General features: G+C 35.9%; 1 protein-coding gene across 7 annotated transcripts in view; it reads left to right on the top strand.

Moving 5' to 3' along the window:
• Nucleotides 1-730: 730 nt before the first annotated feature.
• The window catches only part of nipbla (NIPBL cohesin loading factor a), a 257,134-nt gene continuing 242,611 nt past the window's right edge, over nt 731-15,253 (top strand). For 4 of the 7 annotated variants that reach the window (XM_028802451.2, XM_051928338.1, XM_028802449.2 and 1 more), the window contains exon 1: nt 732-1,176. The gene's annotated coding sequence lies outside the window, so the exon portion shown is untranslated. Of the gene's footprint in view, nt 1,177-15,253 lie in introns of all 7 variants that reach the window. The other 3 variants (XM_051928337.1, XM_028802452.2, XM_028802453.2) reach the window with 3 other exon arrangements.

The following is a 15,253-nucleotide window of genomic DNA, read 5'->3' as shown; positions in this document are numbered from 1 at the left end:
GCACAGCCCTTGAGTCTCGTAAACCGTGGTCTGTGTGACAAGATAGTTCATTATCCAGGACACCACAGGCTTATCCACCTGCATATCTTTGAGCTTACCCTTTAACAAGAATGACTAGATGGTACTGAAGGCACTGGAGAAATCGAAAAACATAATCCTCACTGTGCGGTACTCTAAAAAGAGAAAAACAAAAGTTTTGGTTAGTTTCACACGCTTTTTCCTTGCCCCATGCAAGCATTTTTATTTCAGTGTGGGTGTTACCAGAGCTTTGTTTTGGCCCTTATTCCTTCTTCTTGCCTTTCAATTCAGATTAGACCCTGGCTCCTGTTTCACTATCATTTCTTATTAGTAGGTACTTATTTGTTGAGTTCCTCCGCTGTACACCATGGATTTCTTGTTGTTAAACGGTGATGAGGAGATGCAGTTCACTGCTTTTATAATTCTTTGTCTACGTGAAACACTCTTGCTTTATATTTTAGGTGTGATAGATCTTACTATTAGATTGTCTGCATGACGTTAAAAAGCCTCCGAATTCACGCAGACTGTGCTGCTGTAGCCAACCAAGTTCTCGGCGCTCATCTTCTTCGTCTTCGGGAATCCTGCACGGAATGCGCGCCATTGAGAGTGAGGGTCACGAAGAAGCCGCGTGCACGCGCGCTTCGCTGCCAGTGCACGGGACGCCAGGCGCTCGAGCGGCGGAAGTGAGTGAGTTGGTGTTCGGCCGGTTTGGCGCCGGTGGAGGGAGTCATTCCTGCAGCAGCACTTCCGGTCGGCATTTTGTTCTGCGAGAGGGGCGAGCGAGCGAACGAAAGAGGGGGAAGAGACAAGAGTACGAGTGGATCTGTTTACTAACGAGTCGTCGGTCTCCTCAATTTTTGAACCTTTGAAAACAGCGACGTCAGCGCCAAAACGTCGAAATCCTGCAACATCCCCGCGTTTCGCGGAGATTTGCGAAGGCGCTCGGTGGAGAAATGTTTCCCTAGTAACCCCCCGTTCGTGTCTACATGTTTGCAGTGAGACGGAAGAAGAGCGAACCCTCCCGACCCGGATTATTGTTGTTATATTATTTCTCGGAGGAGCTTTGATAGCGACCGAGACGGAACGGCGACACGCTCGGATTATTTACAGGCTTTTAATTTTTTATTTCCTTCTTTATAAGAAAACGAGGATTCTGAGGTAATTGGTCTTAAATATATCTATGTCTTAACAAAAAAGTCCTGTTTCCGGATGTGCTGTAAATTGGCTATGTGCGGCTCCATATTGGTGAACTTATGAGGAATTTATTGGAGGCAGTGTTTCCTTTTTTTTTTTTTTGGTTGCGTGCGACGAGCCCGCTGTGTGGCGCCGGCCCCCGGCTAAGTTACTCACTCTTAGTCCGAGGATGCCGCCAGCTCAGAGAGGCCATGCAGGCCGCTGGAGGTAGTGGTGATGGTGGGGGGAACAATAAAAACAATAAACCTTCACATGATCTAGCGTGGAATAAGAACCGGCAGCGGCTGGCGTCTTCTTTCTAAGAAGAGGAACACGCCAGACTGCGACCGAATAGAGAAACGCGCTTTTTAACGGTGGAGGTCGGGCAATTATATCTTAAAATACCTTGTTTAGGTGAAAAGTAATGAAAGATCGGGGGGTGGTGTTGACACTGAAGCGGGACCGTGGAACTCAAAGTGTAAATCACGGATGTGTACTTTTTGGCTTTGACTTGAAATTGCTACTTTAGTTTTTTTTTATTTTAAATTATTTTTTAATTGCCCCCGTATGTGTGTGTTTTAATTACTTCCAAAAATTTATCACTTTTAAGTCTGTGGCATTATGTTTTTTGGAGTTTGAAGTCCCAAAGTAAATCGGTAGCACAAATGCACTTGGTGAGAAGTTTTGGACAGTTGATTATGAAAGCAAAACTATCCGTTTGCCAGTAATAGTTGCATTGTTACAAATTTAAATATAACTGCATACACATTAAAATTTGAAATAGGCACGAAGGGGCAATTTTTGAAGTGATTATGCATACGCACGTATAGACAGCATCCAAAGCACATATTAGGTGTCGCTTACAAGTAATTTAGGTTTCTTATTTAAATGAGATCTGTCTGTATTATATGATTTCGGGCTGCTGTAATCGAAAGAAAATAAAAATGTAAACGGGTCCGGTATTTGATTATATTGTTTATTTACTTCTTGTGCTAGGCTTTCTTTACGTGTTCATTTGCGACGAACGATGCGCGAGTCGGCAGAGTTCGCCAACCTTGGTACTGTTGGTGATGTTTTCCAATTAGGGCGGCTGTGTTACTGTACTTGTCACACTGAACGTGACGCCATCAATACAAACGCCGGGCAGCGGCAAAATCTCCCATTTTACTTCCGTTTACATTTGTGTAGCAGTAGATTTGAGGATTTGGCGTAGCATCATTTCTAAATGTTTGTTTCAAAAGAAATTGTATGGAATAGTTCACAATAGTCAACTTGCGTGATAATGTATGTAAATATCACTGCCTTTTCAAAACCTGCCCTTTTATATACCTTTATGCTTAATTGTGCACCTGATATATTCGCTTGACTGTAACTGAAGTGGTTTTTGGGTGCTGGATTTTTTTAACGGCTGAGAAAGAGGCAGCGCAGATCGATAATCTGTAATTCATTTGCTCAGGGCTGGAGAGAGCTGTTTGAATTTTAAAAAGCCGTCGGATCCCGCTGTGCCCCTATCCAGGCCTCTCTGTCTCCCTCCCTCCCTCTCTCTCTAATATGAGATTCCTGCCTTTGTGCTGCCTGCTCCTCTCGGGCGATCCTGACTGGCTGCAGCAGGACTTCGGGCCCAAATGGGGGCAAGCGCTGTGACTGAATCATTCAATGCAAGTATAGTAGCTGCATATGTTCATGTATATTGCGTTCTTGATGAGATTTGGGACGGTCCCCGTTTGCTGCTTTTAAAGTGTAACTTGCAAAATGGGGTTCGGGGGTGGAGGAGAATATTTTTTGGCACACATGCTTTTCAGTAGTAGTGTTGTTTTCAGGCGCAATCATCAGGTTATTTCACAGGCGCAAGTGATCGTTCGTTTTTGGTATAAAAGTGCATTAAAGAAAAGAGGCAAATGAGAACGAGTTTAAGGGGCGTCCCATTTTTTTGAATACTTGTACTTTTTTGCTTTTTCCGTCGGGGGTCCCGAGTGTGACTGGGGGGACTTCAAGTGTCATAGTTTTGCAGGCGGGCTTGAGGCCTGCTCCTTAAGAGCGCTACATTTTGCGGTACACACACACACACACACACACACACACCCCAAATACTCCGATCATTACAGCTGCATCTCGTGGAGGCAACAGTTTGGCATCGCGGTTATAAAAGTCGGCGATGTGTGAAACGCAACGTAACTGCTTTTCCGTGTGTTTAGTTTTGAAAATTGTGAGCGTGCGCTTAGGCTATTCAACTGTTGAAATACACCGCGTTTTGATATTTGATACTCTACAGTTGCTTAACAAAGCCCTGGGAATACATTACAAATAAATAATTAAAAATTAAGAGTGCAAAGTGTCAACCATTTGTGATAGTAACGGCGTGGTACTCATGAACTGAGGCTTGTAGCCCTCTTTTAACCTTTTCTAATGTAGGTTCTCCATTCTTGCAGTATTTTTTTTAAACTCAAGCTTCAGCTACTACTTTGTTGATTAAGGTAGAATAATGGAACTGTAACTTATGTACTGATATTTTATAATCGACAAAATTCACCTGAGTACACTGTTCAGTAGCATTTTATTGTAGTACTGGAAAGGTAAACAAAGTTAATCCTTTTAAAGTTAGTGCTTTGCATCAAGGAACCCTTTTTATTGTAAGTGGAGTGATTTAGAAACATTGCGCTGCAAATCCAAGCGATTTATTACGTTTTCAGATTTTACTTCGTAATTTCTGATTTTAACATGCTCTGTGCTCATTTTCAAAGATCCAGTGGGTTGTTTAATGGCAGTGCAGACTTTGATGGCTCCTCTTTCAGCACGTGCGTGTTTGTCATATATGATTATGTGAATAGTCGAGATTGACGCACGATATACCTTGGACTTAGTTGTAATAGTTTGTAAATGGTTGGAATTATAAATATTTTGGCATTATTAGTTGAGGCAGATCTGTGTTGAATTTAGTAAGTTTTAAAAAGCTGTGTGTTTTCATGTTTTAATTTACGTTGCATTATTTTGTGTGCAGTATTGATTAGAACTACACCATTTAATAATGAAATGCATCTTTATGGATGCATTGCACTGGACAAGTCATTTTCTTCCTCCTGCCTTTTGAACATGAATGGATGAATGATTTTCAGCATGACAGAATACAAAACTAATGTGGCTCAGAAAGAAAGTGTCATTTACCTATGAAATGCTCCTTGTGAGTAGTAATATTGGAAAGAATAGTTAAATATATGTTTAGTATTTCCTTTGTATTTGTATTTTTCTGTGGTAGACGTTTGGTAGGAGATTTAGTATATTCTGCACATAATTTTACAGGTTGTATATATTGTACTATATTTTCATAGAATAATAACACTTGCATTTATGATAAAGCTAGGCCACAGCTATGTATAGTTATCTTTAACAGAGTGCAGCTTTGCATTCTATTGATTACATGTTAAGGTTCCAAAGACAGTTTCTATTTGGGGAAATCTATATTAACAACTTAGGTGGAAGCGTTTATACTGGCCTTGTGAAGAAGGAGGTAGCATAAACCACATATAACCATTGGAAACTACAGAGCAGTGCTCCCATACCTTCTTTTTTCTCTCACTTCCAGCAGCCTGGGAACTCCACCTGTTAGCAAAAATAAATATTACATAGGGCATATAATAAATTTAAATACTTTGTGACCTACATGCAACCATTATTGGTGTGCATAGATAACTACAATATATTGTAGACCAACCCTGTCAATTCTACTCATAGGTGATTAATAATTTTGCCCCCTTTTAGTGCTTTTTCATTGTTTTAGCTGACTGCTCATCTTTACATAATGTCAGAATAGACTACATGTTTTGTTTTATATTCAAACATGACATTTTATTTTTAAAGTTTAAAGGAAAAACACTTGTGTATTTTAACAGTAAAATTATCAGATTCTGTAGACCACTGGTTCAGTATTGTATGTTTCATTTGTGCTCTCCCTAATTATGCAGTGTTATTAGTAGAAGTTAGCTTTATTTGTTTATGCTGTGGTTTCTGAACTGGATCATATTTATTCAAATATTAATTCAGGTGTTAACAGTGGATTATATATTTGGGATTTATATTAAATGTTTATTTTGAGGAAGAATTAAAATTGGATAAAATGTCCAAATCATGTCATATTTGTAGTTTTGTTTAATTATGTGAAGTACTGGCTAACATTTTTTTGAAATAATTTTTAGTCCAGCTGGCCAGTATGGAAAAACTGGGCAAATGGCAGTTAGACTGGTGATGATGACTGGTTAAACTTACACAACACACTTTTTTTATGTTATTTAGGTATCTTCAAAGTTGAACTGCACCATAAAAGTAAACTTAGAACATTTTACAATTTTTTAAGTATGTCTTACATCATGCAATCTTTAAATGTACTCATATAAAATTACTTGAACTTTAACTCTTTATGTGTTATGTATTGAGGCCTCAAGTTATAGAGTTTCTCAGCTGTTGAGAGCTAGCAAGTCTGTAGAATTTGTTTGCTTTTGTAACCCATAGTCTGCACACACATTTAGAACATAAGACTTCAGTGATGTGCTCTTAGATGTTTTAGACGCAGTACTTTTGTTGATCCTTTGTATTTAATTTTTGCTAATCATTAAATACATTTCACATGAACACTTGCTGATACTGTGTTAATTTTATAAAGAAGACATCTTGTAGAAAAGAAGCAACTGTTGCACAAAGAATGATGATATCGGTTTAAATCAAGTGTGTTGGAAGAGTTTGAGCTGGAGATACCACAATAGTTTGTAAATGGATTTGAGGCCTACAAGTAGAATATATTAGAATCATAACCTAGGGCCAGAACAGGTCGTGCTGGTGGTAACTTGACTATAGTTGCTCCACTGAAAGTTAAATCAGTGGAAATTAGTGATCATTTTTCTAAGCCCCAAATGACAGGTGCAGACAGTGGATCCCTCGGAGAAGCCAGGGATAGCGATGGAGGCTTCACATATTTGTGTAAAAATATATTTTGTAAAAGATTCTTTTTATTTTTGTCACAAAGTTACATAGTTAATGGAAAAGTTTGTTCCCTTATCTAGAATTGTTTTGTTAGATGACTGTTTATTACTTTCTTCTTTATATAATGTAGGGATAAAGTCAGTTGTTATACATTCAGTATTTGTGTGATTTTTATTTTTTAAATGTTGGGATTGAACAGCTTCACCTAATGGAGCTTGTAATTTCATACCAGGATTGTGAAAGTCTTGCATTAGTTTTCACCCTATACAAAACCTGTGTTGTAAATTTGAGTACAGATTTTTTTAAACAGTGACCTAAATCTCTGATCGAATTTGCTAATATCTTAAAATCGGGATGCTCCGTTCTAATCTCCAAGGCCACAAAGGCTGGGGTTTTCCAACCATTTCCGGCTTCTAACTGTTACCTTAGTTAAATATAATAATGTTTCCAGGTCACTATTTAGATATAATTAAACAAGTAAAGTTTTAAGAGATCAAGTGGCTTAGAAGAAGAAAATGAAAATAAGTAAAGAGATTCAAATAGCACGACATTTAAATTATATATATATATATATATAGCTATTAATGCAAAGAGATTAATTAGTATCACCGCTCATTAATTATATCTAAATAGTGTCAATTAAGTGCAGCAACATCCGGTCATAACTTCTTTGACTCTTAAATCTCAATGGCCTAAATAACCAAGATATTTAAAAAAAGAGACTAAAGAGTTTCAAGATCTTAAAAAGTTTGTTATAATTGTTAAATTTTTATAAAGATTGCAAGCTGTGAAATAAAAGCGGTTTAATGAAAACTCATCTATTTAAAAGCTGGAATTGTGTTTAAAGAAATATCTAACAAATGTAGTAATGTCGGAGTAAGATTGAGTATTTTATATATAAATGTAGAGCCAACTTTGTTACATTTTTTTCTATGTTTTATTTTCCTTCAATTCTAAAAAAAACTATGATGTTTGATTTCCTGGCTCTAGAATTCTATACATTTTTTTAAATTGTGTTTTCAAATATTTTAAATATAAGTTGAAAAAATAGTTATTAAAGTATTGTTTATTTTTGAGATACTTTATGTGACAACCAAGGTTTCACCTATTTTATATTTTAAATTTTAACACATTTAAAGTACTGCCTACTTGGTGATTTATAAAACCTTTCAAACAATGATATTAAAAATTACATTGAGTTTATTAGATACATCTAATTAGCATTGTGTTGTGCCTCCTTTGACCTTCAGGATAGCATTAATTTTGCTTTTTCCAGTGCTAATAATAAGATGGGAATTAAACAAAAAACATACAAATGTTCATATTTTTATTCACAAATGCTTTCATTTGAATCACACTTTAAAAAAAATCTACATTGCTATTTGCTGCAAAACCTTTCTCCATTGTAAATGTGAAACAACAAAAGATTAGAAATAATTAGTTAGCGACACTGAAATATGCTTAGTGCAAAATATTTAGAACTAGAATGAAAACTGCCTGTTAGTTAAGAAAGCTAAAATAAGCATTGCTGATGTTGGAAAAGTCTCAATTAAGTGTCATTGAGTCTTGTAGAAAATTGTGATTTTGCTAAAGTCATTAAAAAGACAAAAACTAAAATGTAAAATGTACCAGTCATTTTTATTGTTGTTGATGACCAAGGAAACCAGGTACTTTTTGGTTGAGGTGATGGATTTTTAAAAAGTTCCAGATTACAATAGTAGTAAGTCAGGCATGATACATTCATAAGCAAATGGGACCATTTGCAAGAGGTATTAAAATGAGTCCACTACCGACAGTGCAGATATAGATCCAGAAGGAGAGCAGTGAAGTAGGAAAAGTGGTCCCAGATTGTATTGAAGAGTTACTGCACTATATTGTACATAAGGTTACACAAATTACCATTTTATACATTTGATTGTCAGTTTTTGCTTTAAAATTATTTTATTTCTTTATGTCCAGTCAGAAATCTAATCAGTCCTATATCACATTGTTAAGATCTTTAATCTGAAACAACATTTTTATTAATGTAACCAAAAATGTGAACAAAGTAAAAAAATATAGATGTAGCTCTGACTGAAGCTGAAAATGGTACCCTGTTTACAATTTTTGCCCTGTAATTCATGTTTAATTAGGGCAGAAAACCAATGTTCTTTGCTGTGGATAAAAGCAGAATATAAAAGGAGGGCATCTATGTATATAAGGGAAGAAAGAAGTGTGTAGTTTAAAAAATAGCTGGTACATACAAGATAATCTGAAACTAGACCCTGCAAGCTTCAAACACTCCTTAACATACTGACATACATTTTAACAGGCCATTAGAAGGGCACCTTAATTCCACTGTTGAAACTTTTTGGTCTTTGTGCTCAAGTTTAACCATTTTAATTTTACCCCTTTCAGACACACAGTCCACATAACACGTTTTAATGGACAGCCCATTGGCGCCTAATACCTAAATTGAATGAAAGCATGGAGATACAAAGCACTTTTTTCTGAATGTAAAAATGCATTGAAAATAAGTTAATAGAAGACAGCACTCATATCATTACGTTTAAGATTCCAGTATTACCTGTCATCATGTGTCATAGTGTAAAGTTGATTTCAGAAATGTAGGACTTAAATTTGCAAGTGTGTTAAAGTTTACCATAACTTGTGTGGATACTTAGGGCCACTTCCCTGTTCTCTCACAGCCACTTTCTAGCCAAACAGACTCGAAGATATCTTAAATAGCCAATAGATAAGCAGCATAGAAACTTAAAGTGCCAAACTCATCAGTACTTCGTCATAATCAAATCTTGCCTGATAGAGAACAGTTTTGCAGCATTCTTTACAGTCTGCTGTGAGGAATGCTTAAAAAAAAAAAAGTGAGTGACCCATACAAGCACAGCATGGCATTAATTTGAAGCGTATCAATGCTGGCTCGCATTGGGATCTACATTAGATCTAAACTATCCCGGGAAATTTCATAAGATGGTGGGCTTGGTTTATAGTGCCATCAGTTAATCAGATGTACTATGTAACTAAGTACTCTTCTGTATACAATATTTGTAGGGTTTTTACCAAAGGCTGATATTTTTGGCAGGTAGTGGGGTTCAGTGGTGAAGGCTTTGAACCTAGGAATTCAAACCCTATATTTGTGGGTTCAAATCATGCTGCTGACAATATGGGATTATGATCAAAATGACTTCACCAGCCTGTGCCTTAATTAGAAAAACAAAAGAAATGTAATCAATTGTTTCTCAAATGTTGTAAGCCACCTTGGATAAAGGCATCAGTAAAATACCCTAAGTTCTTGTCTATAAGTCGCGGCTTATCTAAGGAAAAAAGTTGTGAAAATGAAAAAATTGAATATCGGCTTATACATAAGTCCGGCTTATACATCCATCGCGGGGGTTGCGTTCCAGAGCCACCCGCGAAATAAGAAAATCCGCGAAGTAGAAACCATATGTTTATATGGTTATTTTTATATTGTCATGCTTGGGTCACAGATTTGCGCAGAAACACAGGAGGTTGTAGAGAGACAGGAACGTTATTCAAACACTGCAAACAAACATTTGTCTCTTTTTCAAAAGTTTAAACTGTGCTCCATGGCAAGACAGAGATGACAGTTCCGTCTCACAATTAAAAGAATGCAAACACATCTTCCTCTTCAAAGGAGTGAAGCAAACAAATCAATATGTCTGTTTGGCTTTTAAGTATGCGAAGCACCGCGGCACAAAGCTGTTGAAGGCGGCAGCTCACACCCCCTCCGTCAGGAGCAGGAAGAGAGAGAGAGAGAGAGACAGAGTTTGTTTTTCAGTCAAAAATCAATACGTGCCCTTCAAGCTTTTAAGTATGCGAAGCACTGTGCAGCATGTCTTTTCAGGAATCAGCTTTACAAAAGATAGCAACGTGAAGATAATCTTTCAGCATTTTTAGACGAGCGTCCGTATCGTCTAGGTGTGCAAACAGCCCCCCTGCTCAATCCCCATATGTCAGGATCACAGATAGTCAGCGCAAGAGAGACAGAGAAAAGTAAGTTGGGTAGCTTCTCAGCCATCTGCCAATAGCGGCCCTTGTATGAAATCAACTGGGCAAACCAACTGAGGAAGCATGTACCAGAAATTAAAAGACCCATTGTCCGCAGAAATCCGCGAACCAGCAAAAAATCCGCGATATATATTTAAATATGCTTACATATAAAATCACAATTTAAATGACCTATATGCGCGCGTGTTGACTCGGCGACGCCCAGAGCAGAAAGAACGCGCTCCGGCCGCTCCAACCGCGCCATGCGGGGAGTGAGAGAGACGCCAATATCTCACACTCTCTCCCCCCTTAAAGAAATTAAATGGGTGCGAGTGAGACCACTGACCTCCCTCCCTTCTATTAGTTATAGGTTATAGTACGTTCGGCTTATCCATGAGTCCGGCTTATCTATGATACGATTTTATTTTAAAAATTCGTATGATTTTTGGTCTCCGGCTTATACATGAGTCCAGCTTATAGACAAGAACCTAGGGTAGTAAGAATTGTATTAGGTCACTGGAGCTGCTTACTCTTCAGCATGTTGTATACAATTGTACAAGAGTAAAACATTCTTGCATCACATCAATTTGGTCATTCTAAAACATAATTAAAAACAAAAAAATAAATTGAAATATTCAGTAAGAATAATGCAAAATGTAAGTATATGTTATCATTATTAGATGGTTATGATTTTCACTTACTGTATGCCATTCACTCCAGTATTTCTTTGTGTGTTTTTCATCAGTTATATGTTCAAGCTTGTATTTTTTTTTTATTTTAGTCATAGGCAGACAAAGTTCTAATACATTGCATTTTATTTTAACTTATTACAAACAGCAGTGACATTCACAGACAGCCCATGTAATGAATTGAATGTTTTTGCTTTGCAGTTGTTTTCTCTAGTGTTTGAAGTAGAAGAGAATAATTGCTGGTAATATGTTTTGGAGGCTTCTAAATGATCAGGGGTCTCTGTTTAAATATATATATATATATATATATATATGTTCACATTGCATTCAGCAGAAAATAGCCGTCATGATTTGTTATATTTAAAAACAATGATTTTATAGTGCTTCAGTAATTTGCTGTTTGCAGCATGAAATCACCTCTATACTCATAGTGGTTTTAGTTCAAAATTATCCTATAAATCACTTCCTCATTGTGGCCATCTATTAGAGGTTTTACGAATCTATTTTTTGGTTCTGTTTTATCTACTACAGACTTGTGGGGATTTGGTGCTTGTTTTGAAAGTGTTTGTTATCGGATGGAAACTAACTTTGCACTGACACTTCTCTGACTTGTACATTGCTAGGTGAAATCAACTTTTATTTCATATCTCCTTTCTTGGCACACAACCTCACTATACATATTTTAAATCAAGGAATACACAGAATAATCAACTTTGGCTTTAGTCACAGATGAGCCTGTCTCTTAGTAAGTGGTGGTGCTTATATAAGCTTTAAGAAATTAGATCCAATAAAGTATGGTTGTTTTAAGTTGATTAAATTTAGAAAAGTGGTGGAGTAAATTATTTTTTTTAATTTGTAGCTTGCAGGTTTGTATGTATATTTACTTTATTTATCCCAAGGTGAAACTGTAGCAGATGGCACAAACATACAGAATACGCTAATAATGAAATTGTAAAATAAATATTGGTGATATGTTTAAAGTTATCATAAATTAAGTGGGTTTAAGAGTTAATATGTGTTTGCTTTGTTCCCAATTTTAATACATGTATATACAAAGTCTAGCTGGAGAGATGTTGTAACTGTTTATACTGGCTAATCAGAAAGATCTCTTATAGCATTTCCTGGATTATCATGGTAGAAATCAGCCTTGAGGTATAGGTGATCTATAGGTTGAGTGTGAGGCATTGTTCATAGTAGCAGCATCTTGGCAAACATCTCTTTCTCTCTTCTTGCTCTCTGCTGTTCAATCCAGAGAGTCCAGGCTAATATCCAGAACAGTGACAATCTTCCCGTTTATCTTGTGTTCACATGCTGCTATGTAAAAGAGTACGCTTGAAACCACTACATTCAGAATATTGCGACCAATCTAAATGATCTTAGCAGCCTCAAAAAATTGCTAATTTAAATTAGCTTTAGTGGTCATGCTAGCTTTATAAAATCTGTGTAAGTAAATCACACACTCAAAAGCACATGGTGCTGCTACAATTTTACTGTCTTACATTAATTCTGCTTTTCTGTATTACCTGCATATATTCTATAAATGCATAATATTATTGATTCCTACAATTGTTGGAAGCATTAAGAGTAATTCTTTATAGCAGAGTAAAATCTCTCTTTAAAATATATTGGTACACATGAAGTAGATTGATGGAGCTGCTATATCAGAGCAACTGTAGTTAAGTAATCAAACTACAAAGTCGGATTCAAAACATTTAGATTAAAAGTTGTTCAGTGATCACTTCTTAGCTTGTATATGGTGTTTCATGATTAGCAGGTCTGGGGGCTAAGTGTTGTTACGTTTGAAAATGTATGGGATAAATCCAGTTATGTGATGCTGATAAGAGAATTGCTACTGAAAGAAAACTAATGCAGAATGATGAAAGGAAGAATAAGCAACACATTGTACTATGTTTATTTGTATTGTCATCCAATATGAGTTTTGATAAGAAACAATTACTGCATGAATAAAATGGTAATTCATATATAATTACACCTCAAAAATTAGGAGTATCTATGTGGTACACTGTAAAAAAGTATAAATATCGAAAATGTATATTTTAACAGCAATAAGCTGTGGTGCAGTCACTACTTATAAATGATTAAAATCTAAGTGCATCTGTATTTAAATTTAAGCAGTGTTTAACTGCCAATATCAATTAATTGAAACAATGTGTGAGAATACAGTATATACATTTTTTTTGTTAAACAAATTGAGAAAACTACATAAATTTGCTGTTTCAGGTATGTACATTTCAGAAGAAAGTAAACAATATCGAAGCTTGTAATTATAAGAACCATTTTATTTTCCTTTATGCCAAACTTAACACTTTAGTATAGAATCACACTATATGTCTGGTTATGCAGGAACTTAGTTTTAAAATGTTTTTTAAGGGATAAAGGAAAATAAAATCTGTATTGGTGCTGGCCTGTTCAGTAACATGAAATAGATTATAGCTATCAGCTCTAAAGAAAACCTGATTGGTGCATCCCTAATGTCAACCAGTAATTTTAACCATTTGTATTTGTTTCGCCCACTGTGGTCCATTTTGTGTTTCAGGTATTTTACTACATTGCTTGCTCTGCTCAGTAGTTCAAAAAATCAGACAGAAACTACATTGTTGCTTCCTTATGAAACCACTTCCCAAGCGCACTTTCACTACAGTACCTTCATCAGTACACACTACCTGTAACAATACCAAAACTGGATTACATGACTCCAGTAGTTAAGATTTAAGCCTATTTTTCTTTAGATGGAAAAATCTTTATTTAGTAATTAATGCAGTTATTTCATTTGGTGCATGCGGTTTCATTACTTAATAGACTGCAACTGTAGTTCAGAAATGTTAAAATAGGCTTAGCAAGTTATCATTACCTATCCTAGTTAAAAAATCAAATCTCTTAGAGCTTTCTTTTTATTGTGGTGTTAATAGAAAGACCCTGGAAAGAAAAGAAAATGTAAAACAAATTAAAGTAGTAAATCTGCTCACATCGTTTTTGGTTTTACATATCTTTACATACTTTACCATTCTTTTTTTAAGGATTTGCAGTTTATTATGTTGCCATACGTATTGTTACAGAGAAATGTTTCTATAATGACTGTATTTATATTTCCTCTTTCCACCCAACTCTTGCCTTTTGACTAAGAATGGGCGAGAAGCCTTTCAAGTCATGTTTGATGTGCTGTAGGATTCACTGCTGCATTCTCACTTTTTGTTTTCCTTTGCAAAGTTTTCTGCTTAGACAGGAACAACGTTTCTTTGCATCCATTTTTTTGTAAACACACACATGCTAATGTAACATATGTTTGCAAGTGTGTAATGCAGCATCATAGTTTAGCAGAGTGGCCATGTTAAAAAAAAAAAAAAATGAAAATCTGAATGCGTACTATTTTGTTAATCGCCTATCATGAAATTCTGTTGCATATGCTGGTATTTAATTTACAATATCGAGGAATGAACAATGACTCAAATTATTCCTCACTTCAGATCAAAAATCATGTTGTTATGCCAGCCGAGCAAACATTACGTTCATATATCTGTATCACATAATGCTGAGATTCAGCTTACTAGGATGACAGCAAGTCTTCCTCCTCCACAGAGCCTAGAATGGTATTTTTCCTGTTCAGTTGTATGTGCAACTCAGTTGTCCTGTTGTGGTATAGGAGGCCAGACCTATACATTTTGCAGCTCACAACCTTTTTTTTTTTTTTTCTACGTTCAAAGTAAAGTGGTCCCAATCTCTGGAAGTCTTTTCTGGCACTATTACATTCATATGGTGGCTACTGGAAAGTAAATATGGAACATCATACATTTAAATGAAACTTGCCAGCTAATTCTACTCTCATAAAACTGAAGTACATGCCCTCAGTAGAACTGTCTTTCTTTTGTACACTAGTCTATTTTAAAAGTGTCCTTTTTGTATCGAGTAGAGTAGCGCATGATTTTCAAGTTCAGTAGTCTTCCACTTGCTTGATAATAGGTGTTATAGGTGTTTTGCTCACACAGTTGTGTTTGGTAAATAAACCAAATAATTAGAGAAAATGCAGTGGTGCGCAAGCACAATTATTGTTGACCCTCCTTGAAAAATATTTTTCTGCCCAATGAAAGAAGTTCACAGGCACAAGGTGTTTATTAATATGTTTAGTTGACTTGAAAGTTTACAGTGTGAAATGCAACCAAACTAACTGGAATTTGGGGGAAAAAAAGTAAACAATATCATCCCCTGATTCGGAAATCCCTAACAGCTTTCTATTACAAAGTAAAGCAATCTAAAATTAAGGTAAATGGTACAGAAATTTAGAAATTTGAATGTTTAAATTGGTATTCTCACTGAAAATGTACACAATGAAGAATTCCAATTCATTTTATCAAGACATAAATAAATTAAATAAATGGCCA

The sequence above is a fragment of the Erpetoichthys calabaricus genome, chromosome 5 (genome assembly GCF_900747795.2).
Source record: "Erpetoichthys calabaricus chromosome 5, fErpCal1.3, whole genome shotgun sequence".
NCBI lineage: Eukaryota > Metazoa > Chordata > Cladistia > Polypteriformes > Polypteridae > Erpetoichthys > Erpetoichthys calabaricus.
The sequence above is the reverse complement of the archived record's forward strand: the minus strand, read 5'-3'. Positions and strand labels throughout refer to the sequence as shown.